This window comes from Petaurus breviceps, unplaced genomic scaffold, assembly GCF_028583685.1.
Source record: "Petaurus breviceps papuanus isolate PSGF00001 unplaced genomic scaffold, PetGlider_PUasm1.0 90847, whole genome shotgun sequence".
Taxonomy (NCBI): domain Eukaryota; kingdom Metazoa; phylum Chordata; class Mammalia; order Diprotodontia; family Petauridae; genus Petaurus; species Petaurus breviceps.
The window spans coordinates 1132526-1158574 of NW_027187360.1; the positions used below are offsets into that span (position 1 = coordinate 1132526).

Sequence of the window (26049 nt, forward strand, 5' to 3'; positions counted from 1 at the left end):
TGTAGCAGCAAGCACCCCAAGCGTCCTCAGGGTTTGCAGCTACCACAGGTTCTTGGATCTGCTTTGTTAAAGGAAAGCAACTCAAAATGGGTTACCAAGCTTACTTTAATCAGTCAGACATATATCGTTTACCTTGTTCAGGAGAAAAGGTCAGCACCCTGAACCTCAAAGTATACAGGCATAATTATCAAGACAGAAACATCAAGTAGACAGATTTCCAAACTGTCCAACCATTACATCCATACCCAGTCAACATCTGGGTTTCCACATTCTGGGTTTTTCAAAGCCGGGGGACTCTCAACAACGACTTCCCAGAATTCAGATCAAATCACAGAACACTTCTCAAAGTGAGTCCCAAAACAAAGCTACACATCAGGGCTTATATAGCCTTCTCCTGGCTCAGAGAATGTAACAGCCTTATTGACCCACTGGCCAATCAAAAAGTATCTACTGAAAAACAAGCCTCCCTCCCCAGGCTTCTGGTGCACTTTAGCCTAGGGGCAGGGAAGATCTTTAAAATTTACATTCGCATTACATGCTCTTACTCGGATGTGCTACCTAATATTTTGATAGGATCTAGGGTGGGAAGCAGCTGGACAATGTGGGTCTAGGCTAGTAAGAGTAAGAGATTTTGGCCTTGCTCTAATGGAAGGCTTATGACCTCAGGCAAATACCTCTTCATTTGGGAAGAGTCAATCAGAGTTCAAGGGGTTTCCCAGAATCTCTACCCCATCATTTTATGTATTTTTATATTTTCTGTGAGGGGGAGCAAAGTCTGTAGCATCCCTGTTATACAAATGGGGACCATTCTGCTCACATCAGTAGACTTAGAACTGAGGTACTATGTTGAATGGTGTTTTTTCTTTAATCAATGCCTAATTTTAATTGTTTATTTTAATTCATGGTTCAAGGTTCTATACACAGATGTATGAATTTTGACCTGAGTGATGGGTCAAGCCAGGATTATTATTACAGGCATACCTCAGTTTTATTGTACTTTGTAATTACTGCTTTTTTTTTTTTACAAGTTGATGATTTGTGGCCATTGTGCATCAAGCAAGTCTGTTGGCACCATTTTTCCACCAACACGTGCTCCTATCATGTCTCTGTCACATTTTGGTAATTCTCACAGCATTTCAAACTTTTGCATTATTATTACATCTTGTTATAGTGATCTGTGATCAGTGATCTTTGATGCTACTATTGTAGTAGTTTTGGGGCATCACCAGCCTCACCCATATTCCCTTCACACCTGGCACCTCACTTTTTCCTTTCAACTCCCTTGTGGAACAAATGAGAAGCCTGATAAAGTTTCTGGGTAATTAACAATCAATTTATCAATTAGGTTAGCTAATAATCAATAAATTGATGGCCAGAGGTTTCTCTCTTTAACCAAAGACAAATACATGAAGATGCTGAAAGCCTTAATATACTTTTTGTTGTTGTTGCTTTTTTGGAGGGGGCAAGGCTAGATAATTGGGGTTAAGTGACTTGCCCAAGGTCCTCAGCTAGTAAGTGTTAGGTATCTGAGGCCCCTTTGAACTCAGGTTATCCTGACTCCAGGGCCTGTGCTCTATTCACTGCACCACCTAGCTGCCCCCTTAATATACTTTTGGAAAAGAGGGTGCCCCTGATGGCTAAAAATCAACCCTGATTGATGAACAATTAATGAGGTGATGGGATAAAAGTTTTCAGCTCCTCTTGCTAAGAACTAAGAATGGGGGGGTGGGGTTGGTACAGAGGCATGGTCTCATTGCTTTGGGGCAGAAATTCACCTAGATTAGATTCTGTTTATACTCTAAACAGAAGTCTTTCAGAGGCTGGCTGACTGACCTTTAGGGGATGAACCCTAAATGAGGAAATGAAGGCTAAAAAAAAAACCTCTGGCTCCTAGTTTAATAATTAGTCATCAATATAATAGAGAAACAATTTCTCTCACTTGTATTTGTTATCTTCCCTCATTAGTACATAAACTCTTTGAGGGCAGGGACTCTCTGCTTCTGTTCCCAGGGTTTCAGACACTTAGCATCCACCCAGAAACACCTGGCCATGTAACCTTGAGCAAGTTACTTAACCCCAGTTGCTTTTAAATAAATGAATGAATGAATAAATAAATAAATAAAAATAAATGCTTCACAAAATGGAGGCTCCCAGAGTCACTCACCAGGGGAAGAAGGAGGTTGAGCCTTGCAGTGGAATATTCCAGGAAGAACAGGCTTAGCATAGTAGCTAGCATATAGTAAATGAAGAAGTTACCCATAAAGAGGGTTAGGGTTGCTCTGGAGAACCCAAAACACCAACATGCTGGGTCCTGCCAAATGAATTCAACTCAAGTCTTCTCTCAGCCCAAGAAAAGTAAAGTTGATTAAAAGTTCACTTGTACTGGACATAGAGTTAAGTCTGCACTAGGTCATTCTATGGTGCTCTCACACCACATGGAGGGAACAACCCTCCTATATACAGAAGGTTGTGGGAGGAATCTAGGGGTGGTCTAGAGGAGGAGTTTGGGGAGGGTCTTCAGAAGGAGTTAATGAGGTAAATGAAGGATTAAGGGTGGGAAGTTGCTGGAGGCTACCGGGAGACTACAGACAATGGGGGGCTAGGCCAGTTCAAGGGTGGACAGATATTTTGATAGGCTCTAGGGTGGGAAGTTAGATGGACAATGGAGGGCTAGGCTAGTAATAGAGGTCTGGGCCCAGCCACAATGTAAGGCTTAGGGCCTCATGCAAATGCCTCATCCAATGGGATGATTTAATCAGATTTCAAGGGGGGGTTCCTAGAGCCTGTACCTCATCAGTAAATACTTAAGAAATGCTTACTGACTGGCTGGCTAGTGAAACTGCCAGTGAAACACCCATTTTGGGAGACTCCTTTTCTAAATTAAAAAATTTTATTAAGTATTGTTTATTGTAATCCTTTTTGCTTGCATAATGAGGTCAGTTTTTTCTTTGAAGCATATCCACTTGTAGTTTCATAAATTTACATACTAAAAGTTTTTTTTTTCTTTTTTGTGTCTTCTGCAAAGGGGATGATTGCTTCCTTCACCTGTTCTTTGAAAACAGCAGCTTCTCTCAAGGTTCTCTCAAGGTCTCAGCAACCAAACTGAGTGAGACTATCCATCCTGATTTAACCACCATCTCCCAATGTTACGGGCACTGTTAATGTCATCTTCTCATGAATTATGAAAAGCAGACCATGATAGGTTTCCCCCAGACAATAGGCATCTATGTCTAAAACCATTGAGTGTCTTGAAGATACTCCAAGGCTGAACGGCTTAAAAGACCACTCATGAGTGTACAATTGCGAGCTCAGCACATATGCCTTGGTTAAATAATACCCAGATATCTAGGGAAAAAAAAAACCCTAAAGATTAGGGGCTTTGCTGATGAGAAATGAGGAAGTTAGAAATAGACTTCTTTTTTTAGGGGGCAAAGCAAGGCAATTGGGGCTAAGTGACTTCTCCAATGTCACACAGCTATTAAGTGTCAAGTGTCCAAGGCCGGATTTCAACTCAGGCCCTCCTGACTCCAGAGCTGGTGCTCTTCCTGTGCCACCTAGCTGCCCCAATAGATCTTTTTCTTTATATAATTAAGAGCAATATATCCACAAATCCCACTGGCTGCTGCAAACATGGAGCTTTGGGAACTTGGACCTTCACACAGATTTTGGTGCTTGAGTCAGCGTGAAGAAGTATCGGAGGGGTAGACTGGCTATCTGTGAAGAGGTATTAGGGTTAGGGGTGCTCGAGACCCCAAAATACCAACATACCGGGTCTTGCTGAATGAATTCGAATCAAGTCTTCTCTCAGCCAAATTAAAACAAAGTTTATTAGAGATTCGCCTTAATGGGTAGACTCTTAAGGAGCCTTGGTATCTATGAAGCTTGCATTGGACAAGCAGACCAGAATAATCTAACACAGAGTGAGTCTGCATTAGATAATTCTCAGGAGCTCTCACACCTCGTGGAGGCAAGACAGGGTCTTATATACAGAAAGGTTGTGGGAGGAATCTAGGGGAGGAGTTTGGGGAGGGTCTTCAGGAGGAGTCAGATGAGGTCAGGCTCCAGTGACGAGAGATTAAGGTGGGAAGCAGCTGGAGGCCACCTGGAGATGAGACAATGGAGGGTTTGGGAGGATCAAGGGTGGGAGCTAGCAGGACCAAGGGGCCTAGACTGGTAACTCAGGTTTGGGTCCAGCCACAATGAAAGGCTTATGGCCTCATGTAAATGCCTCATCCAATGGGACGATTCAGTCAGAGCTCAAGGGGGCTCCCGGAGCCTGCACCTCATCATCAGGAACAGGATGGTTTTGTGGTATCCTTCCCACATCCCCTAATAAAAGAAACCTGGCTCACTAACTCAGTCCTATTCTTCACTCTTGGCTCTCATTTTCACTGTGTGACCTCTTCCAAAAACTTGCTCCTTGTTTGTTTTTTTAGGAGGCAACTACCATGTTTCCCCGATAATAAGACCTATCCCAAAAATAAGCCCTCCCCTTAATGTGTAAGATTCCTCTAAAATAAGCCCTCCCCCGAAAATAAGCCCTATTGAGATAGCTACTGTAGTGAAGGTGATCCCCTGCGCTACACGCTACACGAGCTGCATCTAATCAGAGCTGCAGCAGTGAGCGCGTCATCCTGTTCTTCCCCAGTGATTTGCTTGCTGTCGCCATTGAGAACAGTGCCGAGGAGGAGAGCTGAGGCAGGACAACATAAAAACCCGGTATGTAAGCGGGAGTGAGGGGGCATGATGGAGGATAAAAAGGGCATGATGGAGGAAAAAAGAAGAACTCAGGGGTCATGATGGAGTGAAAAGAAGGACTGATGGTCATAATTTTATTATTCTGTCTGTTTTGACCCCCAGGCATGAGTACAAAAAGGAAGAGCTATACTGTTGAGTATAAGAAAGCAATTGTAGAGGAGTCACATGTCATTGCTGTCAATGTTCATTAAAATAAGCCCTCCCCTGAAAATAAGCCCTCTGATGTTTTTCTGTCCAAAAAAATAAGACAGTGTCTTATTATCGGGGAAACACGGTAGGTATCACAGTGGGGAGAGTCCTGGACTTGGAAGTCAGGAAGACCTAGCTATGTGACCTAGGCCAAGTCATTTAACCTCCCTCTACTTGTTTCTTCAGCTGTAAAATGATGACACATCTCCCAGGGTTTGTGTTGGGAGGATAAAATGAGACAATATTTGTAAAGCTCTTATCACAGTGCCTGACACATAGTAGGCACTGTATACATGCTAGCTATTATTATTTCCGCAAAGGTGGACTTGAGCCTGCATTGTTCCCTGGAAAATGATTCTTAGTAACTATGGATATCATCAGTCAACCTCACAGGGCCCCCAGCCAACTGTGTGTTCTCAAAGTTGCAGATGAATTGATGATCTGAATCCTGGGAGGGAGTATCCAAGTACTCAAAATAGCAAGGTTGTATATTGGCTGGGGTGGGGTTTCCAGAGAAGCTTTATCTATTGAAAAGATACCCTAGTCTCCTCCATCCACTTTCTCTCTTAGTCAGGTAGTTAAACCTGTTGTATCCTTCATCATGGCCTGCCTACTTCAATACCCTTGGAGCCATCGGCCAAGCCTTGTTAAGTCTCAGCTTCAGTGGCCCTAGAAGATCCTGGCTGCTGCCCTCCATCTGCCCTCCCCCATCTCCCCAGGCCTCATGGAGGCCCAGCAGAATTGATTGCTACATGAGTGTACCCAGTATTTTAAGTCAAAAGTAGGTTTCAGAAGCCAGATTCACTCCCCGTTCCACCTAGAAGAAAGCCAGCACTATTTTGTATAGGAGAAGCAGTTAATAAATTAAAGCTAAAAAAATAGATAGGAAAAAAGACAGCCAGTCCACTCCATAGAGCTCACCTTATTCTCCTCCTAAGTAAAATCCCAGATGCTAGTTCCTTAGCTGGCCCATGAATCCATAGCATGTATTCTAGAAGTAGGGATAGGGACAGGTTCTCAACCGGAGAGCAGAGTCTTTTTGCACCAACACCTGTCCAGAAATCTAAATGAAGTCATTTAAGTGTCCAGAAGAACTCAGAAACCGTCACCAGTGGAGCTGCATTTTCATTGGCTATCTTCCATTCTTGGAATTCTCTCCCTCCTTATCTCCATCTCCTGGCTTCCCTGACTTCCTTCAAGTACAAGCTAAAAGTGCACTTTGCATAAGAAGCATTTCCTGGTTCCTCTTAATGTTAGTCCCTTCCCTCTGTGGTTATCTCCAAAACACCCTTTTTATATCTGGCTTCTATACAGTGATTTCATTTTGTCTTCCCGTTAGACTGTGAGCTCTTTGAGGGCAGGGCCTGTCTTTTGCCTTTCTTTGTACCCCCAGCACTTAGCACAGCGCCTGGCACTAAATAAATGCTTGTTGAGTTGAGTTGACTTGACTTAATGCAGGTTCAGTCTATCAAAACTTCAGAGGATCGAACAGTGTTCAAGTAACCCAAGATGCACCTTATGACTGAAGGAAGAAATACCTTTATTGGGTTCATAACTTCAAACAAAGGGAGGGTCATGACTGTGTGGACTCCCACATGGTTCTAAGGCCCTTTTCATATGAACAAAATTGATCCCTTTCATGATCTACTATTATTGTGTAGAGGGCATCTTAGTTACACTTTTTCTACTTCCCATTTACCTTGTACTTGGAAAGATTTCACTCATTCACAATTCTGTTGAGGCTAGATGTGTTAAGGGAGGTGGTGATTAGCTCTTGAAACATTTATAACAAAACTTGACTTTAATGGAGAGACCTATTCAGTGTTGGTCCAAAGAGGAGTAATTAAACCTAAGTAGATTCTTCTGCATATTTAAAGGAGGAGAAAAGTATGTGAGTAAGATCTATATAGATAGAAACAGAAACAATACTGTGATCTGAATATATTATAGACTCCCTAAAACAGAGGTCCTTTTTTTGTGTCATGGACCCCTTTGACAGTATGATGAAACCTATGGATCCTTTCACACGATAATGTTTTTAAATGCATTCAATACATAAAATGACAAAGGAAGCTAATTATACTTAAATAATCTTTTTTTGGGGGGAGGGGATGGAAAGTAGGTCTCAGACTGCAAGTTTAGGGGCCAATCATGGCTTGATTCTGTGGCTGATTAGCAAAAAAGCTTTAACCATCTCAGTTCTGATCTAGGCCTGTTCTTTCCTCTCCAGGCAGTTCCCTTACCACCCAGAGCCTCATGATATAGATACCAGACTTAGTATCAGTGCCTGATAAGCTTTTTCTCTATTTTAGTTCAGAACTTCCAAACTCAAGGGATACACCCTGTGACTCTTGGCAAGTCACTTAACCCTACTTGCCTCAGTTCCTCATCTGTAAAATGAGCTGAAGAAGGAAATGGCAAGCCACTCCAGTATCTTTGCCAAGAAAACTCCAAATGGGAACACATAGTTGGACATACCTGAAAAATAACTTAACAACAAAAATTCCTACCATGTCATGACCTTTAGAAGGTAGAGGAATTAGTGAAGTAAGGTGATTTTCTGAACCTGTTATGGTAATGGGAATCTGAAGATCCATCCTGCCCCTTAATAAGCCTAAGGGAATTTAAAGACCTTGCCTGCTTGGAAGATATACCCTTCCCTGTAATAGGCTGAATGTAATCACCTGTAGCTTGTGGTGGGAGGAGTTTGCTGAAGGGTGGACAAGAGCCCACAAGGAGCTGGGAGTCAGAGCAACTAGACTGGAGGGAGGAGAGAATGCATCCCAGGGAGATAGGCTTATGTTGTGGCTCTCTGTGCTGTTATGGCTTATTAACTTATCTGCTACTATGATGGAATTGGCTTACTGGTTTTGGGATTAAGTTTTCTGGTGTCTGAATAAATGTTTTACTTTTTTTTTTTTTATCCAACAAGAAGCCACAACTTTATTGATAGACACAGTACAAATTTCAAATCAGGTTGCATTTAATCTTCTCTGAAACACTGAAAAAAATGTCTTTGTCTCCAGATTGTTACGTCGTTAATTCCATAATTGCATTAACAATATCGTTACTGTTGTTCTTTAGTGCTCGGATAGCCTTTGCTCTGGATATATTTGCTTGGGACGTGACCGATTCTATGTCTTTAACTTCCACACCTGTTTCATCAACCTCTTCCTCTTTGCTTTCTTCTTGTACAGTTGGAGTTTGTGTGTTTTCCTGTATGTTTGAAACAGCTTCACCCTGAACTTTGGATTTTTCAGCAGCAGCTAGCTGTGCCTGCTGAGACAGATCCTCAATCTTGGCTTCCCCAAAGACTATGTAGGTATCTGAAGCTGGGCTCTTGTAGACATCTGGCTTTGTGATTACAAAGAGAATGTTCTTGGATTTCCGGACGGTGACTCTAGTAGCCCCTGTCACTTGCCTAAGTCCCAGTTTGGACATAGCCTCTCGTGCTTTCTTTTCACTTAGACTCTGTTTTGCTTTGCTGACCGGTTCCTCATCGATCTCAGCGGCTGCTGCCAGCTGGGCTTGTTGTGTGGTTGCCTGTGTAGAATCCTGTTCCTCAAGCTCTGGTACTGATTCATCACTGTCAGATTCTGTTCCAGACCCTGTCTCAGCCTGGGGCTGTGGCAACTCTTGCTCTGTGGCGGGGACGGTTTCTGTTGCTTCGCCAGGCATTTTGTGAGAGGAACACAGATCCAAGATGGATGCAGAAAGAGAGCTGGAGTGCTAAATGTTTTACTTCTGTCTTCTATGTGGAGAGTCTGTTATATTTTGTGATTGAGCACTATGCAGGTGTATTTATAGTGACTGTTGGCACTATAGGACCTAATTGAGCTGATTCTAACCAACAGAAGAATTGATTTTGAAGGATGAAAATGATGAGAAACTTGGGAAGAGAAAATGATCACTACTTAAATTTTTGACAGAGAAGGAAAAGGAAGCCAGGGATATGCATCCTAGATTTCAGGAGGGCAGTTTTCTTTTCCTCTCTCTCTCTCTCTCTCTGTCTCTCTCTCTCTGTCTCTCTCTCTCTGTCTCTCTCTCTCTTTTTCTTTTTGGGTATGTTTCTTTTTTGGAGGGGGGAAGGCAGGGCAATTGGGGATAAGTGACTTACCCAAGGTCACACAACTAGTGTTAAGTGTCTGAGGCCAGATTTGAACTCAGGTCCTCCTGACTGCAGAGCCAGGGCTCTATTCACTGTGCCCCTAGCCACCCCTTTATCTCTTTTTTTAAATGATATTTTATTTTCCCCCAATTATATACAAAAACATTTTTTTTTTTAGCAATTAGGGTTAAGTAACTTGCTCAAGGTTACACGACCAGTTATTTCTGGGTGTGGTGCTAAGTGTCTGAGCCCGCATTCGATCCCCAGGTCATCCCAACACTGGAGCTGGTGCTCTTACTCACTGAGCCACCTGGCCGCTCCCCATAAAAACAATTTTTAACATTCTTTTTTTTTTTTAGTTTAGAATTCTAGATTCTATCCCTATCTCCCTCTCCTCCATTACCCTCTACCCTCCCTGAGATGGTAAGAAATCTGATATAGGTTATACAGGAGCAATCATATAAAACATTTCCATATTAGTCATTTTGTAGAATCAAACTCTAACAAAAAAAGAGAAAGAAAATGAAAAATAGTATGCTTTTGTCTGTATTCTGACACCAATTTTTTCTCTGAAGGCAGATGGCATTTTTCATCATGCGTCCTTTGGCATTATCTTAGATCATTGTATTCCCGAGAATAGCTAAATCATTCACAGTTGATCATCATACAATATACTGATACTGTGTACAATGTTCTCCTGATTCTGCTCACTTTACATCAATTTATGTACATTTCCAGGTTTTTTTTTTCTGAAACCATCCTGTTTATCATTTCTTATAGCACAGTAATATTCTGATATAAGTATATACCATAACTTATTCATCCATTTCCCAACTGATGGACATTCCCTCAATTTCCAATTCTTTGCCACCACAAGAAGAGCTGTTGTAAATATTTTTGTACAAATATACAACATTTCCTCTTTTTGGGGATCTCTTTGGGATACAAGTAGTGGCAATGCTGGATCAAAGGGCATGCACAGTTTGATTGCTCTTTGGGCATAATTCCAAATTGCTCTCCGGAATGTTTAGATCAGTTCACAGCTCCACAAACAACACATTAATGTACCAGTTTTCCTACATCCCCTCCAACACTTATCATTTTCCTTTTCTCTAATGTTAGCCAATCTGATAGGTTCGAGGTGTAACTCAGAGTCAGTTTTTGTTTTGCTTTTTGGAGGAGGGAAGGCAGGGCAATTGGGATTAAGTGACTTGCCCAAGGTCACAGGGCTAGTAAGTGTTAAGTGTCTGAGGGCAGAATTGAACTCAAGTCCTCCTGACTCCAGGGCTGGTGCTCTATTCACTGTGCCACCTATCTGCCCCAGATAGTTTTTATTTCTTTGTCTGAAAACTGTCAGTTCATATCCTTTGACCATTTACCAATTGGAAAATGACTTGTATTCTTATAAATTTGACTCTGTTCTCTCTATATATTTGAGAAATAAGACCTTTATCAAAGATATTTGCTGTAAAATTTTCTCCCAGTTTTCTGTTTTTCTCCTAATTTTGGTTGCATTGGTTTTGTTTGTGCAAAACCTTTTTAATTTAATATAAACAAAAATTATTCATTTTACACTTTGCAATGTACTCTATCTATGTTATTTGGTCACAAATTCTTCTCTTCTCCATTGAAATGAAAGGTAAATTATTCCATGCTCTCCTAATTTGCTTATGGTAGCACCCTTTATGTCTAAATTATGTTCCCATTTTGACTTTATTTTGGCATATGATATGAGATATTGGTCTGTGCCTTGTTTCTGCCATACTGTTTTCCAGTTTTCCCAGCAGGTTTTTTTTATCTCACAGGCTTGGATCTTTGAGTTTGTCAAATACTAGATTACTATGATCATTTACTACTGTGTCTAGTGTACCTAGCCTATTTTACTGCTCCACCACTCTATTTCTTAGCTATTACCATATTGTTTTGATGATTACCACTTCATAATACAGTTTGAAATGTGGTATAGCTAGGCCATTTTTAGGAGGTCAGTTTTCAAAGAAAGGGTAGGTGAAAAGGATTGGATTGCAGAAGTCAGCCCAGAAGGGAAGGAAAGTTTTTAAAAAATGAAATTCTGAAGACACAAAAACAATTCTGATGAAGAGGAAAAATGGAAGATGACTAAAGAGATCAGTCAGGAAGTTCACAGGTCAACTTCAATCTTAAAAAAGACATTTTTAGAGGATTATGAGGACAGGGAAAAAAGGATATAAAACAAAAGCGCATGCCCTTTGATCCAGCATTGCCACTACTGTATCCCAAAGAGATCCCCAGAAAGAGAAAATATTGTATATTTGTACAAAAATATTTGTAGCAGCTCTTCTTGTGGTGGCAAAGAATTGGAAATTAATTGAATGTCCATCAATTGGGGAATGGCTGAATAAGTTATGGTATATGCTTGTAACAGAATACTATTGTGCTATAAGAAATGATTATTCTCTTGTAAGAATATTGTCAGCAGGGACCACTTGGTGGCGCAGTGGAGCACTGGAGTCAGGAGGACCTAAATTCAAATCCTGCCTCAGACACTTAACACTTACTACCGTGTTTCCCCGATAATAAGACACTGTCTTATTAAATTTTTTTGGAAAGAAAAATACCAGAGGGCTTATTTTCAGAGGAGGGCTTATGTTGTCCTGCCTCAGCTCTCCTCCGCAGCACTGCTCTCAATGGCGCCAGCAAGCAAATCACTGGGGAAGAACAGGATGACGCACTCACTGCTGCAGCTCTGATTGGATGCAGCTCGGAGCGCGGTGTGAGTTTCACGGGGGGGGATGAGGGGGACGGCGAGATCGCTGAAGGGGGGGGGGGGGGGGGGGAGGGGGGGGGGGGGGGGGGGGGGCGGGGGGAACGGTGCATTCAGAGGGTACCATAATGTAGCATGTAGCTCAGGGGATCACCTTCACTACAGTAGCAATCTCAATAGGGCTTATTTTGGGGGGAGGGCTTATTTTAGAGGAATCTTACACAGTAAGGGGAGGGCTTATTTTCGGGATAGGTCTTATTATTGGGGAAACACGGGTAGCTGTGTGACCTTGGGCAAGTCACTTAACCCCTATTACCCTGCCTTGCCCCCTCCAAAAAAAAAAAAGCAATAATGTCAGCAGTGCTAAAGCTCAGGAGCTGAGCTGAAGGAGAAACTTAAGGATAACATAAGTACAAATTTTGTTTAAAGGCATATTGGGAGAATTGAGCCAAGAAAATAATATACATAATGACTACAACAATGTATGTAGAAAGAACAACTACACATAGAAAAAAAAATCAAAAGTGAATGTTAGGAAATTATAAAGAATAAGGATGACTCTAAAAAAAAAAGCATAACTATAAAGAAGAGAGGAAAAGACACTGCCAGCCTACCACTTTGCAGAGGTAGGAGACTCATCATTGTTGCATGTGCACATATTTTCAGACCTTTTCAATGTATTGATAAGTTATATGGATTTTTTTCCTCTTTTTTTTGTCCCTAAAAATACTATTTGTTACATGGGAAGATTCTCTAGGAGGGATAGGTAAGAGGGTGCTGGAGGGAAACTATGTTGATATAAAAATATTAATAAAAACATTTTTAAGGAGAAGAAGAGACTCAAAGAAAGGATAGGACAATGGCTCAAGGTGGATAGGACAATTATAATTTATCTTGGTAAGAAGGCAGAGCTGTTTCTGCTTCTTCTCTCCCAAGGAAAATGAACTTTATACTAGCAAGGACAGAAAGATGCTAATGGAGAATTAATAACCTAGATAAGTAAGGGGATAACAAGAGGGCATCTTCCTGCCCTTCATGAGTTTAAATCACTTGACCTGGATGAACTATGTCCTAGGGTAGAGAAAGAAATGGTAGCTGTGATTGTCGAGCTGCTGTCAATGATTTGTGAAAGATCAGGGAGAATGGAAAAGGTATTTCAGCCCTGGAGAAGGACGAGTAGTGTTCCAATTTGCAAGAATGGGAAGAAAGTGGGGCCTTGAAAATTTTAGGCCATTAAGTTTGATTCTAGCACCTGACTAAATTTTAGAATCTATTTTTTAAAAGAATGCTTGATGAATATTGAGAAAAGAAATAAAGGAAGGCGAATGACTGGAGGCCTATTCATTTTTCATGGGTGGGCTATTTCAATATGATAAAAATTATATTATACCTAAATTAATTTACAGATTTAGTACTTTTTCAATCATACTACTAAGGGGTTACTTTCCAGCTAGATAAAATAGTAACAAAATAATTTGGAAGGAACAAAAGGTCTAGAATCTCAAGGGAAATGATAAGGTAAAACATAGGAATGAAGGGGTAATAGAATTTCCAGACCTCAAACTATATTATAAAGCATTAGTCACCCAAACCACCTGGTATGTATTAAAAAACTGAAAAGTAGATCAATAGAATAGATGAGATAACTGAGTATGAAAAACAACTAAATTCAACAGATTGGTTTTTGATAAACCCAAGAACGTAAACTACTTGGTGAAAGATTTTCTATTTGACAACTGGGGAGTGGTTTGTCAGAAAACAGAATCAGAAAATTATCTTCTTAAAATTTCTAATTCTGAACTTAATAAACAAAAAATAAGACAAGCATTTCCAGATGAATTGTGGAATAGAAGTCAGGAGATTAGAGTGTCTTATACAAGGAGGAACAAGGAAGTAAGCCACTGTCCCCAGATTCTAGAATACTTGGTGCAGAGAAGTATCTGTATAGGAAGATTTGGCAGAGGGCCTGTCCAGCAGGTTGTTATGATAGTATAGGCTGGAGGTGATGAGGGCTTTCACCAGGATGGAAGGAGAAAAGGGGTCACATGGTCAGTGAAACTGACAGACTTTGGAAGCAGATTGAATATGGGAATGAGAGTTGGGAGTCAAAGATGATAAAAGTCAAAGGTTACGGCTGTGTGAATGGGAAAATGATGGTGCCCTTGTCTCATCTCAGACACACGTGTGACCATGGACAGGCAGGTCACTTCACTCCCATTCTCAATAACTCTAGTGGCTTCCTAGTAGCCTCCAGGAGCAAATACAGAATGCTCTGCTTGGCATTTAGTCCAGTGATACTTGCCTCCTGGTTGTTTCACGAACAAAACATTGCATCTCTGGGGGTGGCTAGGTGGTGCAGTGAATAGAGCACCAGTCCTGGAGTCAGGAGGACCTGAGTTCAAATCCGGCCTCAGACACTTGACACACTTACTAGCCATGTGACCTTGGGCAAGTCACTTAACCCCAAATTGCCCTACCTTCCCCCTCCAAAAAAAAAAAGGCATTACATCTCTAGATCCCAGCTTCTCTCTGACTGTCTCCCATAACTGGAATGTTCTCCTCCTCTACTGAGATTACTGACCTCCCTGGCTTCCTTTAATCCCCAGCTAAAATACCTTCCTCTGTAGAAAGCCTTCCTCAACTCCTCTTAATTCTGGTGCTTTCTCTCTTTTAATTATTTCCTACTTATCCTGTATATAGTTTATTTGCATATATTTGTTTGCACATTGTCTGCTCCATTAGATTGTAAGCTCCTTGAGGGCAGGGTACTGTCTTTTGCCTCTTTTTGTATCCCTGACATAATGCCTGGCACATTGTAGGAGCTTAATACATGTTTATTGAAGGAATGATTTCTTCCTACTTCAGGTTCCTCATCTGTAAAATGGGATAATAATAACACCCACCACCCAAAGTTGTTGTGAGGATCAAATGAGACAACATTTGCACAGTGCTTAGCACAGTGCCTGGCCTAGAGTAAGCACTGTATAAATACCAGCTATTATTGTTACTGTTGGTATTAGACAATACCAAAACCATCTCCCACAACCATTTAGAGGAATGAGTGAAGAGTTGATACAGGGAGTACCCAGACTGAGGAGCCCCTTCTCCACAATGCCATTGACAAACTCTCATTTTGGGGCAGTTAGGTGATGCAATGGATAGAGCACCGGCCCTGGAGGCAGGAGGACCTGAGTTCAAATCCAGCCTCAAACACTTAACCCTTACTAGCCATGTGACCTTGGACAAGTCATTTAGCCCCAATTGCCCTGCCTTCCCCCCTCCAAAAAAAGCAAAACAAAACAAAAAAGAATGACTTTGAGTAAATAAATAGTTTTTGACTATTATTAATACAGAAATTAAAAATAAAGACCCTATGAAGAGACACTATCTGCATCCAGAGAAAGAACTGATGAAGGGAGGTATGTATAGAATAATTTTACATAGCTATAACTATTTGTGTCTAATGGTAGCCTTCTCTAGGGTGAAGAAGGGAGGAGGGAAAAAATTTGCATGATAACTATATTATATATTTAAAAGGAATAGCAAATTATACACAACAGATTTGTAGCTTCAAGGGCAATCATGTTTTTATTATTTTATTATACTATGTTATGGAAATGCTTGTTTTATCCACATGACCTCAAGACTGCAGGTTCCCCACCCCTCTTTTATCTCATAAATTAAAAATAAAATAATTTTTAAAAAGACCTATTACTTTTAGCACTTGGTTCCAATCTGGTTCTTTTGCAAATGTCTCTTGAAATGGACTGGGATAATGTGGTATATCCCTGGTAGCATGTCAACTCCTTGAGGGAGGGGACTGTTTTATATCTTCTTTGCATGCCCTAGAACACATCTTACTATGCTAAGTAATAAGTATTTGTTCATTATTTGGGAATATTCTATCATATGGGGAATTCTATTGTGAGGACGTTAGTTTTTTGTATGTTGGAGCAAAATGTATCCATAAAAAGAAAAAGAAATGTTTGAACTTAATTGTATGTATAATGCCCATGCCTCAACACCAGAGGGAGCAGTGAGTGCCATCAGCCTAAGAGGCTGTTGGTCTCTCTCTCAACTCACGGTCGCTGGTTGTCAATCTCACCTTAGCCCAGCGCAGAGGGCGGGCGGGTGAGGGAGCGGGGAGAGAAAGGAGGGGCTCGATTCTGTTGTCTGCCTAGGGGTGTGTTTGTGTCTACCAATCAAATCGCTCGTCTTGAGGGGCCTTACCTACAGAGCCACTCCCATTTATCCCTTTTAGCTCTGCTTCATTGAATAGCTTCTACCAAGGTCATTACTTTATAAAAACATTTAATCAAATGGTAACACAAACAAGCCCCTTAATACCAAATCTGTTCAGTCTCACATCACAAGCAGCTTCTCATTGCATCCTGCTCTAACACTCTCTCCCATAAAATTAAAAAACAAAAGTGGAAAAAACCCTCCATTCAGGTTGGTGTCCCTTTCTCCCCCCTCCCCCCACCCCTCACCTCCAGTGCCCATGGCCTGGGTTATGGGACTATCCGGGGTCAGTATCTGCTTATAACTGGATACAAGTGGTTGACTTGACAGCTAGTTCAGCCTGCACCTTAATAGCTCAGGCAGGACGCCTCCATTGAAGGCAGCTTCATAGGAACAAAAGACAATATGATTCTGGCTCCAGGCTTTGGTCTAGCCCGAGAGAGTTGAAAAGGGAAGCTGATAACAGGTTCCAGGAGCTTTGCCTAGCTGCTGCAGTCTGAGTATAAGAAATACAGTATCAATTGAAGCAGGGGGCCAGGTGGGGCCCTTGCAGCATTAGGTCCTCCGGGGTCCTTTACTTTCACCTTCTAAATTCTTGCTGTCCTTTTAGCGTTACCAATGTCCATTTCTGTTCCCTTCAGGGGTAAGGAATCTCTGTAGGTAAACCACGGAAAATGAAATGTCAAAATGTCCATGTACTGGCAAAGAAAGTGGAATTCCCCATTACGTATGTACACAAGCTTCAGGTCATTTTTAGCACAAGCTGGGTACCCACATCCTCCCTCAGCAGCTGTGACCTTGTAGTTCTTGCTTTAGGGGAAGGGGGAAGAGAGGGCTCCTCAATCCCAGTCAAGGAGTCAGTCAGTTTATCTGTCAGTCAATAAGCATTTGTTAAGAGCCTGCAATGTGCCAACTGCACCAGGTGCTGAAATAGAAGTAACAGTTCCTGCCCTAGAGGTGGCTACATTCTTTCGGGATAAACATATACATAAATATACATATACATGGTAATTTGGGAGGGGATCAGGAAAGGCCACATGTAGAAGGTGTCACTTGAGCAGTCTAAAGAAAAACATAATTTTTTGAGGTGCAGGTGAGGAGAGAGCACGTTCTGGGGATGGGGGTACAGCCAGTAGCCAGAGCAAAAGGCTCAGACGTTGAAGATGGAATACACTGGGTGTTTGGCAGCATCGAAAAAGGTGGGAAGGGGAGTGATATGTAACAGGGTTTGAAAAGGTAAAGTGAGGGGAAAAATAAATCAAGGAACAATACATAATAGAGATTTGTGTTTTCACTTATAAACTTTGTTTTCTGTCCTATTTTGGGGACTAGTGCTGATAGGACAAGATTTCTTGAGACTGTATAACTGTCAGCTAATTTTGCCAACACGATGATGATGATTAAATCCATGCATTTAAGGGCTACTTCTCTGTCTTAGGACTCAATTTCCCTGTCTGTTAAATGAGGGGTGTGGATGATATGATTTCTAAATTTCCTTCTTGCTCTGACATTTTCTCTTTCCCTTCCAATTCTAAAATTGTATTCTAAGATTCCTTTGAGTTTTGACATTCTGTGTTCTAAGACACCCTCCAGGTCAGACATGCTATGTTCTAAGAGCTTTTCCAACTCTGATATTCTATGTTCTAAGGTCACTTCCAGATCTGACATTTGGGAACACTGCTTTTTTTGTTGTTTTCTGGTCACAAGCTTCTCCTTAGAAACTGGAAGCAGAGCCAGTAGAGCTGCTCACCCTTACTCTCACCTCACTCCACCCAGGAGCTGAGACACACAAAACGCTTAAGGCAATCTTAATGTCAAATAATGGCTCCTTATATTGGCTATATTTTAAATGCTACCCTTAATATGAGGTTTAAATGCCACACCATCACCGCTTGTTAGGGCCATCCATTTTTATGAGGCCGGCCAGGAAGCTGGTTACTAATTCACTCTTTCATTAAACCTGATCATCATTATTAATTAACATGTAGTCATTACTGGCAATGTGATTACGGTTCAGATGGAATTGAGGCATCTTTGTGTCTGAAGAAATCTTTGAGGAAATTTGAGAAAAGCCTTTTGGGTCAAAAGCATTTAGTGAGAATATACTGTGCTCTCACTGCTAAAAATCATGAGAAATATGAACTCCATGAAGCTGCTGATGCTGAAATAGAAAGTTTAAGTATGTCTTTGCCCATTGATATTGGGTGGGATGAACGGATGTCACTGGCTATTATTTTATCATATCCTGAAATTTCAGTAGCACAGCATGCTGCAAACGGTAAGAGATGTATAATGCTTGATTTGTCAGCTACTCACTGAAACCTCTTTTTAATAAACTTTTATTAAGCACCTACTCTGTAAGGCCTCGTGCTTAGCTTCCTAGGAGATACAAAGATATTCCACTCCTGCTTATCATACAGCAGGAGAGATAAAAAGACCTGTAACTGGAGTTCTGCTGTCAGACAAATTCCTGAGTGTTTATCTACTTGAGAGTCTGTAGAGATTGGAAGATTATGAGGGAAAGATTAGCCCCTTCCCTTTCTTAAGGAACTGGGAAGGAAAGGAGAGCTGTGGTGAGGGAGAGACCCCATGAATGAAATGGGAAATGGACAATGGGCATCTGGGGTGTGTGTGCTCAGGGAGGGATGGGGGAGGTGAAGCTTCTCTGGGCTACAAGCAAACTGGTTAGAGCAAGATTGCAGTCAAGCCATGAAGAAACCTCATGGAATGATTATTCCTGTTGCTGAGAGCAGATACTTTCCCATCCTTCCCATTTATCTGACTCTTGCCCTCTCCCAGGAGTTAATGGTTAAATACAGCTGAGAGGGAGGATATGGTGAGAGGCACACACAGAGAAGGCCTCATCAATAGATTTTATTATTACTGGGAAGCATTCCCTGGCACAATATTGGGAGCTTCCAGTGACCAGTCAAGTCAAGCCAAGCCAACCAGCTTCTATCAGGCTCCTACTATGTGTCAGGTTCTGTGCTTAGTACAAAGAAAGGTTACGAAGAAAGGCAAAAGAACAAAACAGTCCCTGTTCTCTAGGAATTCACAGGATAATGGGAGAAATAAAATGGAAGCAACTATATGCAAATTATATGTAGTATACAGAATAAATTGGAGATGATCACAAATGCAGGGCATGAGCATTAAGGGGGATTAGGAAAGGTTTCTTATAGAAGGTGAGTTCTGAAGGAAGCTAGAGAAGCCAGGAGACAGAGATGAAGATGGAGAGAGTTCCAGGCCTGGGGAAGATTCGCTGAAATACAGCTCCTAGTTGAGATCAGTGTCTTGTGTGAGGACTGGCTAGTAGTAGGGGGTCTGATTATGAAGGGCTTTGAAAACCAAAGAAAAGATTTCATATTTGATCCTAGAGGTAAAAGGATTTACTGAGTAAGGGGCTGATGTGGTCAGACCTGGGCTTTAGAAAAGATCAGTTTAATAGCTAGAAGACTATTGCCATAGTCTAGGCCAGAGTTTCCCAAACTTATTTGTCCTACTGCCCTCTTTAAAAACAAAAAATTTACTCATTGCCCCCCCCTCACTGAAATCTACTTTCTTTAACCCTATAACATTTTTTTTTGAAATTTGTGTCATGTCAAAAAAATATAAAATTTTTTTAATGATGCATCTTGGGGCAGCTAGATGGTACAATGAACAGAGCACCAGCCCTGGAGTCAGGAGGACCTGAGTTCAAATATGACCTCAGACACTTAACACTTACTAGCTGTTCGACCTTGGGCAAATCACTTAACCCCAATTGCCTTACCTTACCCCCTCAAAAGAGAAATTTAAAAAAATGAATGATGCATTTTAAATTTAATAATTTATTATAAATTTGTGATTTTCCCCCCTGCATTGACATTTTGATGATGCAATATTGCATCATGTAATCATATAGTATTGTCTTTTCTTCTTTCCTTATGCTTCTACCACCCCCTTATTTGTATTCAACAGCCCCCAATTGCACCTGAGGCTACTAGAACACACTTATGAACTCTAGATATAAAGTAATGAATGTCTACAGAGTCAGAGGAGAGAAGGAGGCATATACAAGGAAGAATGGATAGGACTTAGGAATTGATTGGATGGGGCAGGGCAGGGGGGAAGGACCCCCAAGAGAGAATGAGGAGTTGAGGATGACACCACCCTAGTTTCAAGCTTGGGTAACTGGGAAGATGGTAGTGCCTTCTAAAATAATAGGGAAGTTCAGAAGAAGGGAGGGTTTGGGGAGAAATATGATGAATTCAGTTTTGGATGTGTTGAGTTTAAGATGTCTGTGGGACATCCACTTCAAAATATCTAAGAGGCAGGTAGAAATGAGAGAGTAGAAGTCAGGAGAGTGATTAGGGTTGGATAAATAGATCTAAGAACAAACAGTATGAAGATGACATTTAAATCCATGAGAGCTAATGAGATCACGAAGTGAAATAGGGAAGAAGAAAAGAGAAGAGGACCTAAGACAGAGAGTTGGTAGACACCCACACTTAATGGGCCTGATCTGGATGAAGAAAAGGAGACTGAAAAGGATGGGTTTGATAAGTAGGAAGAGATCCAGGAGAGAGTAAGGTCCTGAAAACGCAGAGAGAAGAGAGTACCAAGGAGAAGAGGGTGACTGATATTTTCAGAAGCTGCAGAGAGATCAAGAAGAATGTGGATTGAGAAAAGGCTACTATATTTGGCAACTAAGAAATGCCTGGTAACTTTAGAAAGGACAGTTTCAGTTGAATGATGACATTGGATGCCAGTCTACATTGGGTCTAAGAAGAGAATGAGAGGAAAAGAAATGGTAAGACTGATTAGAGGTGGCCTTCTCAAGGAATTTAGCCACAAAGTAGAGGAAAGCTATAGAATAGTGGAGATCGATGAATCAAGTGAAAGTTCCTTAAGACAGACATGCTTGTAGGCCGTAGGGGTGAAGCCAGTAGGCATTCAGAGACTGAAGATTAGTAACAGAGTAGAGATAATAGAGGGAGGCAATATGCTAGAGAAAATGGAATGACTTGGGCTTGTAGAGGTGGTTTGCCTTTGCAATAAAGCTCACTTCTTTTTTTTTCTTTTTGGAGGGTAATTGGGGTTATGTGACTTGCCTAAGGTCACACAGTTAGTTTTTGTGTTAAGTGTCTGAGGCTGGATTTGAATTCAGGTCCTCCTGACTCCAGAGCCAGTGCTCTATTCACTGTGCCATCTTCCCGCCTAAAGCTCACTTCTTTTTGGGAGATGGTGTAAAGGAGAAGATAGTAGTGGAAGTCAACTGAGCAATGTGAAAAGAGAACGAGAGGAGAAAAGAGTGTTCTTGATGGATGGTCTTGCAATTCTCAGAGAGGGAGCCACGGAGGAGAGATGAAAAAGGTTTGGAAAACCCCCTGTGGCAAGTGGGATAGTGAATCAATTAGGGTGGAGTAGAAGGACTGTCTAGCAGCAGGGAGTGCCCAGTTATATAAGTCTGTAGTTGAGCTATTTGGCAAGGACTTGTGATTTTCTCCAGTTTCCTCAAGCAGCATGTGAGTAGGAGCAAAGGTGGAAGTAAGCCAAAGCTGAGGTATAACAATACTGATGGTAGGATAAGGAGGGGTGGGGTGCAAGGGACCAGAGAGAAGAGGACAGTGTGGAGCTAAAGTGGTTCACCAATGGGTCACAATAGGAAAGGATAAAGAGGATAGCCAGCGGAGGGATGAGAACTGAGGCTTTTAGAGACTGGTGGTCCTGGTGAGGAAGAGCAGGTGTAGGGATTGTAGGCAGAGGGAGGGGTGGAATAATAACAAATTATGGCCAGATAAAGGAATTTAAGAGTTTTTTAAAAGCAGAAATCTATTTTTTCTCCCTCTCTCCCCCACCCCATTGTGTATAGCACAGGTTGGGGGGGGGAAGGGGAGAGAAAGGGAAGGGAAAACACACAGCAAAACATAGATGTGTAGTTAAGCAAAACAAATTTCCTTATTGTCCCCATTCAAAAAATGTGTCTTGTTCTGCACCCCGAGTCTATCATCTCTATGTCAAGAAGTGGATAGAATGTTACATCATGAATCCTTTAGAATCATGAATGGTGACTACATTGATCCGAGTTCTTAATAACTTTCAAAGCTGTGTGTCTTTACAGTATTATTATTATTGTATAACTTGTTCTTCTGGTTCTGCTCATTTCCTTCTTCATCAATTTATGGAAGTCTTCAAAACTGTTTGTTTTTATAATATTGATATTATAGTATAAATTGTTTTTCTGTTTCTGGTCACTTCACTTCCCCAGTATGAACATCATTTCACACACATCTTTTCATGTCTCTTTGAAACCATCTATTTCTTCATTCCTTACAGCATAATTATTCCATTGCTTTTGTATCCCACATTTTGTTTAGCCAGTCCCCAAATGAGGGGCATACCCTTAGTTTCTAGTATTTTTGCAACCACAAAAAAGAACTGTTATAAATATCTTAGTACTATTAGGACCTTTTCCCTCTTTCTTTGATTTCTTTTTGAGTTTAAGCCCAGTTGTGGTATAACTAGATCAAAGGGCATGGACTATTTGGTAACTTTTTGTTTATAATTCCAAATTGGTTTCTCGAATGTTTGTATCTACTCACAGGTACATCATTATACCTGTTTTTCTAAATCCATTCCAATGTTTGTTATTTTCCTTTTTTGTCTTTTTTTACCCATCTGTAAAGTCTGTGAGGTAGTACCTAAGAATTGCTTTAATTTACATTTATCTAATTATTAGTGGTTTGGAAATTTTTTTCATGATGGTTCATGAACATAGAAATGTAACACTTGTGGGTGAGGGCAAGATCAAGGTTATATCTCTCTGTGTACCTGAGGTGGGATAGTGGAGTAGGTCAAAGGAAATGAGTAAACAGAGGATCTGGAAGGTTTAGATGTTTGATGGAGTCTTAGTGTATATGCTGAAGTTCCCTACCGTGTTTCCCCAATAATAAGACCTATCCCGAAAATAAGCCCTCCCCTTACTGTGTAAGATTCCTCTAAAATAAGCCCTCCCCAGAAAACAAGCCCTATTGAGATTGCTACCCCCCCCCCCGTGAAACACACGCCACACTCCGAGCTGCATCCAATCAGAGCTGCAGCAGTGAGTGTGTCATCCTGTTCTTTATTGAATTCATTATTGAATAAAGGTACATTTTTTTGTTCACATTTACCTGTTTATTAAAATTGCTGTCAATGTTCATTAAAATAAGCCCTCCCCTGAAAATAAGCCCTCTGGTGTTTTTCTGTCCAAAAAAATAATAAGACAGTGTCTTATTATCGGGGAAACATGGTAGTATGTGGGCAGGAATTGAAAAGAGAGAAAGACTGTGAGACAGGCACTGAACTCAACAAGAAAACAAAGAGTGTGTCCTTAAGATTGGTAGCCTGAATGATAAATATGGATTGAATAAACTTCAAAAGAAGAGAGGTTACTGAGTAATAATGGTAGAGGGAGAGCCTGAAGTGGCAAGGGAAAACAAGGAATATTCTCATTCCCCTGTCATAACTAGTGGTAGGGTGAGGGAGAATGAATGTGAAAGTACAAGCAATTCTAGAAAGGTTGACCAGGGTCATCATGAAGGAACCAGGGGTCAGTTAGTACAAAAAAATGGAAGGAATGAGGGAGGAAAAAGATTTAAGATGAAAACAAGTTTGTTACCTAAGGAGCAAGCATCTCAGAGAGCACTGTGGAAGGGATGGGTAACTCTAGAGTAGGATAATGGTGGGATTGGGTTTCATGGTTTGGGAATAGGGGAGTATTCAATGAGACATAGAGAACAGGACTGGAACAATGACAGCTGGGGATTCAGGATCACTGGACGGGGAGAGTATGAATGGATGGGGCATGTTGATCATTGATGAATGAGTTCAGGTGGATTATCATCATCCCTAGGGATTCAGTTTAGGGTAGAGCCCTCCTGGGATATCAGGCAGCATTCTATATCTGGAAAGGGAGTGACACAATGGTATGGAGAGGTGTCCACATGGGGGCAAGAAGACTATTATGAAGTTGTAGGAAGCTATTGCAGAAAGTGCCAAGAGTGTGATGGAATGGCTAGTCCAGAGAGGACCAGAGAAAACTTCCCTCCTTTTTCAGCAGTCATGGGCCTGGCAACTGAAGTGGAATTATAGGAGGTGACTGGGGAGTGACAAAAAGGATTTTATTAATACATATTTTTATAGCATGCCCAAAATAAAGGGGAAAAGTAAATCCAGCTATATACCATGAGCCTGAAGCCATCTTGGTGGGAGAAAGTGTTGCAAATGAGTTGGTGGAAGTAACCTCCTGGAGAGGTTGTTCAGGGACCCCTGATTTACTTTGTTTTCCTCTCTATTCCAACTTCCTATTGGAGTTGATTTGAAAGATAAACTAATCCACCTAAGGAGTCAAAAGCATTAACTAAGGAGAAATCACGTGTGAAGGGAGGAGCAGGGGAAGAGGGCCACCACCCCCTGGAGAGTGGAGCTAGAAAGAGGAAGTAACAGCTTACCAACCCTTCCCTTTTTACCCTACACTCTGCTAGCACTACACCAACACCATCACTAAATATATAAATAACCATAAAGGGAAGGGGGAAGGGAACAAATTTATTAAGCACTGACTTTGGTCCAGGCACTGTGTTAAGCACTTTACAAATATCTCTTTTGGGCCTTATAACACCCTGTGAGGTAAATTCTAACCATTTTATAGTTGAGGAAACTGAGGCAGACAGAGGCCAAGTGACTTGCTTAGGGTCACAGAACTAATGAATGTTTTTGACTGAATCTGAACTCAAGGTCTTCCTGACTGAAGGTCCAGTGCTCTATACACCCCCACCATCTGGCTGCTTATAACTAAAACCTAAGGAAGAAAGCAAAAAATTCAGTAAGAGAATTATAATTGCCAAATTGATATTCCTAAATCACAATCTGACTATGTCTATCTCCCTCTCACTGGCAAGGCTTCAGTGGTTCCCTTTTTTTCTGTAGAATAAACTCCACACTCCTTTTTTTGGCATTTAATGCATTCACATTCTGATTCCTACCTGTGTTTCCAAGTTTGTTGACCATTACTTCCCCTCCCTAACTCTTCATTCCAAGTAACTGACCACATGATGACACAATACAGGCTGTCCCCATACCTGCAATCCTTTCCTTCCTTGCCTCTGCTTCTTGGAACCCCTGGCTCCTATTAGAGCTCAGATCAAGCATTGCTTCCTTATATGAGGCCTTTCCTGATCCCCCTGGAGAGGACACCACCCCTCAAATTACTTTCTGTTTCTTTTATCTACACATTTTGAGTTTACTTCTCTGTGTATGTTGTTTTTCCAATGGAACGTAAGCTTATTGAGGGCAGGGATTGTTGAATTTTTTTCCTTTTTGTCCCTGGCATGTTGCACAGTGTCTGGCACTCAGTAATCTACACTAATAAATGTTGAATTGGACTTAATAAAATTGAATTCACAGAACCAGAGTGTCCTGCCAAATATAGTTTAAGAAATGCTGCTCTATAGCACTCCCTGATGGGATATGATGCTTTTTCCTTCTTAGTCATGTCTTGCTTGTCTCAACAGATACCAATTTTATATTTTTGAACTTAAAAAACCTAATGTGACAGTAATTTCTAATCATATATTAGTATTTCATGATTTCATTAGAAGGGAAATAATCTCATGTTAAAATTTAATCAAATGCTAAAATGCTTGACCATACGTGTGTGATTTGGATGGTTAATAGAACATGGAAGATTAAATTTATATGTATGACTGGGTTATCTTGGTTGCTAGGGTTTTTCCCTCTAAATATGTTATGATGAGAAATGTTCTACTACGTATTATTTTTCCAGTTTTCATCTGCAATTATTTACTTGTTATTTTGAAGGAATAGAAATGTCTTTTTTTACTTCTCAATATAAGGACTATACCAATTATCTTAATTAACACAATGCGTATATCTATGAATATCACAAAGTAGTCTCTTGCTTCAGAAGTAAGAGCAGAGGACACAAAGTAACAACAGTTGAATCTTATATTAGGCAAATTATTTC

The 26049-nt window shown here is 41.0% G+C and overlaps 1 protein-coding gene and 1 pseudogene across 7 annotated transcripts in view; both read right to left on the reverse strand.

Moving 5' to 3' along the window:
* The window catches only part of ZMYND8 (zinc finger MYND-type containing 8), a 540997-nt gene that overhangs the window by 159603 nt on the left and 355345 nt on the right, over positions 1–26049 (reverse strand). For 5 of the 7 annotated variants that reach the window (XM_069072350.1, XM_069072348.1, XM_069072346.1 and 2 more), the window contains exon 1: positions 133–531. The exons of the other annotated variants lie outside the window; for them this stretch is intronic. The gene's annotated coding sequence lies outside the window, so the exon portion shown is untranslated. Of the gene's footprint in view, positions 1–132; positions 532–26049 lie in introns of those variants that run through there. 7 annotated transcript variants of the gene reach the window in all.
* On the reverse strand, positions 7851–8676 carry LOC138149378 (nascent polypeptide-associated complex subunit alpha pseudogene; annotated as a pseudogene).